Source organism: Ricinus communis, chromosome 4 (genome assembly GCF_019578655.1).
Source record: "Ricinus communis isolate WT05 ecotype wild-type chromosome 4, ASM1957865v1, whole genome shotgun sequence".
NCBI lineage: Eukaryota > Viridiplantae > Streptophyta > Magnoliopsida > Malpighiales > Euphorbiaceae > Ricinus > Ricinus communis.
Genome location: NC_063259.1, coordinates 17,202,255 through 17,208,119, shown reverse-complemented (window position 1 = coordinate 17,208,119; position 5,865 = coordinate 17,202,255). Strand labels below are relative to the sequence as shown.

The 5,865-nt window shown below is 37.0% G+C and overlaps 1 non-coding gene across 1 annotated transcript; it reads right to left on the bottom strand.

Moving 5' to 3' along the window:
• Positions 1-5,266: 5,266 nt before the first annotated feature.
• LOC112534443 lies at positions 5,267-5,373 on the bottom strand. The gene has a single exon (XR_003078731.2). It is a non-coding gene; the product is annotated as a small nucleolar RNA R71 (small nucleolar RNA).
• Positions 5,374-5,865: the final 492 nt, after the last annotated feature.

Genomic DNA, 5,865 nt, shown 5'->3' with positions numbered 1-5,865 from the left:
TATTTGTGCATCTTTGTTTTTAATTTTATTGTTTAACTAGCTATTCCCTATAAATACAACAATTATATTTCTACATATTAAGCACTACAACATATGAGGTCCACCTAAGTTTAGCCCATTTTATTATACCAAATATCCAATCATATATAAAGGCCCACCTAGTCTAGCCCAATTACAAGTTATGCTATAATTACCAAGGTTTTAACCTAAATGGGCTACATCTTATATGCCAAGACCTGATTCAATGATCCTATTCTAAGTGATCTGATTAGTTAACTAAACATGGCAAAGACCACTAAGTGTAATTAGATTTTAATTTAAGTCTAAACTTACCAATATGTTAACCTAATGGACTACAATTGCATGCCAAAGTCCAAGTTTTAAGACCTAGGCCTAGATGTCCAATTTTAGTTAATAATCATACAAAATAATTTTCCATCATCAAAATAAAGTAAAAAAATGAAACAAAGTAAAGAAAGTAGTAAATCTAACTATTACAATCCTTCCTACAACTAATAAACCTAAGGAAAACGAATAAACCAAGTTACAACGTAAAAAAATTGGCAACAGTGCATAAAACTCAAGAATAGGGCCAAAATTGGTATAAAGTCGATCAGCTTAGTGCAGAGTTGTATCAGCACTGCATAGAGCTGAATCGACACTGCATAGAGCCAAATCAGCGCTGAACATAGCCGATCGGTTCTAAGGCATGATAGCAGCCGGTTTTGCATTTTTTCTCGATCTTCCCTCACCCAAAAGCCAATTTAACATGCACAAGAGATAAAAACATAATCAAAAGTCGAAAAATGAAGCAAGCATCATAACAAAACAAATCAAATTAGGCCAAAAATCATAAAAAATAATATAAACCTTGGAAAAGAAAAAGTACTAATTGAAGGCAAATAAAACTTCATATAGCAGATCCTAGGTTTCAATCATGTAACACTGGAAATTCAATACGATCACATAATCAAAAGAACAAATCTAATATATTACCCTAATTATTTTAATCATCAAATTCAAAACCCAATAAAAATAAAAATAAAAATATGTTAATTCAAGGGAAACTCTAATCTAATCATGTGAATTAACTAAAAAAAACATTCCTAATCATGTTCCTAAAGTATAAAATAAAAGAACCAGTTTGTGAACATGGGGATGCTGATGATATTAAATTTAGGGAACCCTCAAGTTATCACCATTGAATGCTCATTTGCCAATCTCTAGGGACGATGAGCCGGTTAAATTGAAGGTTGGATGAAAATCCAGTGTTTAGTTCTAAAGATACTTTCTTAATTTCAAGCTCTTTCTTAGTGACTTCTCCTTTTGTTTTCTAAAACTCTATGCTTTAATGAACGTCTGTGAATTCTCCTAGGTTGCTAGTCTATTCCTTAATGAATGTTGCTAACTCTAAACCTAGGGCATATTGTTTAATTTATAGCAATAGGGTTAGGAAATCCTAGATGCATCAAATAATGTTAATTATTTAAAATAAAAATTATCGATTATCTTTCCCTTTTATCAGAATAATATCTAATAAAATAAAATAAAATCTTTTATATTCAAATAATTATCACTAAAAATATCAAATAATTATCACAAATCACTTCTAGAAAGTTTATTTCACCAATTTCAATGTTTTAAGTAAAAAAAGTATAAAAAAGCCAACGTTGAATCTCAAAATATAGCAAATCAGCATTGTGCATAACCGACCAGCTCTGCACAGAGCTGATTCAGCTCTATGCCAATTCGGATATACATAGAGCCGATAGGCTTTGTGAGCAAAAAGTTTGGGAAATTTTGGCGATTAGTCCCTAAACTTGCAAAACTACCATTTCACCCCTAAAACTTAAATTTTTTCTGCCAATTTATTCCAATTATTCTAATAATAGCCCTTCTTATTCTAGAAAAAGTAATTTTGGTTTAATTATTCTCAACCCTGACTTAGATTCGCCCATCCTCAATCTCCCGAGACTCAAGAAAGGCAATAACTTTCATCATAGGTTTTCCATACTTCCCTCAATATCTAGATCCAAAAAATGTGTGCTGACAGTAAGAAAGTAAAGAAAAAGAACAGAAGAAAAAAAAAGACAAGAAAAAAAGAGAGAAAAAAAAGAAGATAAAGACATGGGTATGGCTGGCAAGAAAGTCCTCATAAAAGGGATCTGCCTTATGCTCAAAAGACACAAATACATGCCAAGCGATAGCATGATGCCTAAAAGCTGAGTAGCCAAGGCAAGAAGTAAGATTTGACTGCATCCTAATACATTAGCAAAGTCTTAAGGCTTACTACCAAAGTACTAGTGTCCATACCACTAGAAGTAGTGAAAATCCGACCAAAGTTTCGGGAAGCTGCAACAAGGAGAGATTGTAGAAGGTCGTGCTCACTCTTAAAAATTCTTGTAGTCTCTACATGGCGACACCCTCCTACCTAACCTAATGCAAGCATATCATGCAGAAATTAGAATAGACTCATGCATACATGAATAAACCTGTCAACAATAGATTCTAAGATATCCAAGAGCTTGAATGCTTAACACTCCCCAAGGCTCGAATACAGGCTTCAACCTCTGCGGATTAGGATACCACCTAACCAAGCAATATAAGTATGATTCTCTTATCTCCATTCACTATGGGATGCTAACCTCAATCCCAAAGAGTCCCTTTTGATGCACTATTGTCCTTTTCAAGTACAACACATAGCTCAACCATGGCTCATTGGCCTTCAGAATATCAATAACCACCCTTAAGAAGACGCCAGTATCGCATCGACACACCCTTAAAAAGATGCCGTATCACACTGATGCACCCTCAAGAAGAAGATGGTAATGCACCAATGCACCCTTAAGAAGATGCCAGTACTGCATCGACGCGACCTCAAGAAGACGTCGGTACCGCACTGATCTCAAGAAGACAACATATTGCATCGATGCACCTTAACAAGACACTAGTACCGCACCGACGAACCCTGAAGAAGATGCTAGTATCATACTGATGCACCCTCAAGAAAATGCCAGTATCACACTGATGCACCCTCAAAAAGACGTCAGTATCACACTGATGCATCCTTAATAAAATGCTAGTATTGTACCGACGCACCCTGATATGCATTGTGTTACACATGTTTATATGCCTAATTACTTGCATTTTTTAGCATATTTATATTGTTTTACGCTAGAATCACCTGTGTTTTAGTTCCTTTCATGTTTCAGGTGATTATTGATGAACGTTATCAGTGTTTGAGGGCGATAAGTGCGAATACCGACTGGAATTCATCAAAATTGGATAAAGGCTCACATTTCAAGGTTGAACGGCTTGACTCTAGCGGTCCTGAACCATTGGCCTTTAATCTTCCAATATGGCCTTTTGGCATGATTTTTTAAGCCAGCACGGCCCATAGTCGCTCAACACTGGCAAGGGCACGGTCAGTGAGCAAGGGATTGATTTTGGGACTCGAAGGTTGAGCATGGCCTAGACTCGGCTCGTGCTGACCAGCATGGGCTTGACCATGGCCATGCTGATATAATTACATAGGCTATTTCGATTTGTTTTGTGGGCATTTTTTGACCTTAGATCTCATATACGCTCGTGAGCCATCTCTTTCTAGACTTCGACGTTCAACTTCGGGAGACCATTTCACACATTAAAGGGCAGATTTCAGTGGTTCAAGCATGATATTGAAGATCAAGAGTGGATTTTGAGGTATTCAAGAGGCAATTCTAGGTTCATTATTGAGATTTGGAGATTTAGGATTGTTCATCTGATTTGAAGAAGAAGGGTGTACATGTTTCCAATTTTCTCTTCTGCATTTGTTCTTTATTTTGTTTTATTCATTAGCATGAGTAGCTAGAGCTGCTGAACCCATTGCGGTTCCTTTGTTTGTTGGATTGTACTTCATGTTTATGAGATGTTGATTATCAATTCTTGTATTCTCCTTGCTTTCAGTATTAATTAGATATCGCATTATTCATGAGACGTTGTGAATTGTGTTCTTTAGATTGCTTTTTGTAATTGAGAAATTCATTAAGTAATTAGAATTTTGAGTAGCAAGAACTGGTTAATAATCACTTAGAGATAGGGGTAATTAACTAGCCAGATTAAAAACTAATAACTCTTAATAGCAGTGGATTAATCTTAAGCCTAACCTAAAATCAATCGTTAGGAAGAGATTTTATCGTTTAGGTTCTTAGGCTTAGGAATTCGGTGTTCTCGATAGGGAACTCGAATTCAATTTAAAATTTGCTTTACATGTAATGATAATTGGTAATCAATCTAATTTCTACCTTTGTTAAAATCCAACTAGGTTTGTCCCCCTCGGGTTTTCTTTCTTTCCTTGATTATTTCATTAAACCTTTGTAAATTACTTGGCATTTAGTTAATCATTTAGCTTGCAACTAGTCATAGATTAGTAACTTCTTCACTATTAGTTTAAGGTTAGATAACATAAGATGTTGGAGTAGTTCTAGGCTCACCCTTTCCTGAGAATATGACCTTGATACTCGCCATTAGTGCTAGTCTACATCGATAGGTTCACTGCCTTAGATTGTAGCTGCATAAATAGCTCATCAAGTTTTTGGCGCCGTTGCCGAGGAACTCTTTATCTGAACTAGAGTGAATTTGTACTTGTGTTACTCTAGCCATTTTTATTTTTTAACTTTTGATTCTTTATTCTTTTATTCGTTTCTATGTTCTTTGGTTGTTGCCTCTTAATTTCAAGTAGTTTATGACTAGGAGCTCTAATCCTACTCCTATAAACCCTCTTGCTGAACCAGAGCGATCCCTCCGTCTTTTGAGGAAGCGTATAGAAGAAGAAGAGGAGGCGCGGATAGAGATTGAAGCCCCTGTGAATAGACCAGCAGAGATGGGAGTAAACAACAACAACCAGGCTACAGATGAAAACAGGACAATGTATGAGTTTGCTAGACCTTTTCTTGCGGGGACACAGATGAGAATAGTGCGACCACCTGTGGCAGCCAATAACTTCAAGATAAAGCCAAACGTGATACAAATGGTCCAGAATAGTGTACAATTTAGGGGACTGCCTAGCGAGGACCTAAATGCTCACATAACCATTTTCTTGGAAATCTATGATACCTTCAAGATAAATGGAACGACTTATAATGCCATTCGGTTGACGCTGTTTTCATTTTCTTTGAGGGACCGAGCGAACAGATGGTTGCAGTCACTCCCAGCCAACATTATTACGACATGGAGTTCTTTGGCTAAGAAGTTCTTATATAAGTACTTTCCTCCTGCTAAAATTGCTAAATTAAGAAATGACATATCTTCTTTTATGCAGTTTGATGACAAGAGCATGTATGATGCCTATGAGAGGTACAAGGACTTGCTTTGAGGTTGCCTGCACTATGGATTACCATTATGGATGTAGGTTCAGACTTTCTATAGCAGTTTGAACCTTTGTACCAGGCAGATGGTAGATTTTGCAACAGGTGAGGCCCTGAACAGTAAGACGCCGGAGTAGGCGCAAAATCTAATAGAGGAGATGGCCATGAACAACTACTAGTGGCAAGCCTTTGGGAGTCGGCTAGTTAAGTAGGGAGTGGTCAACCAATTAGATTCAACAGCAGCCTTGGCAGCTCAGGTGGCGCTCTTGGCCAAGAAAATAGACCAGCTCCAGATGCCGGTTCATGTAGCACAGATTGGTTGCGAGTTCTGTGGTAGCTTGGACTACAATACAAACTGTAATGCGGGAGGTATGTTTGCTTCACCTTCCACTTCTTCTCCTTCTCTATCTTCTATTGTTTCTACTGACCTTGAACAGGTAGACTATATGGGTAATGCACCTAGACAGCAGAACAATCCCTACAGTAACATATACAACCCAGGTTGGCGCAATTATCCCAA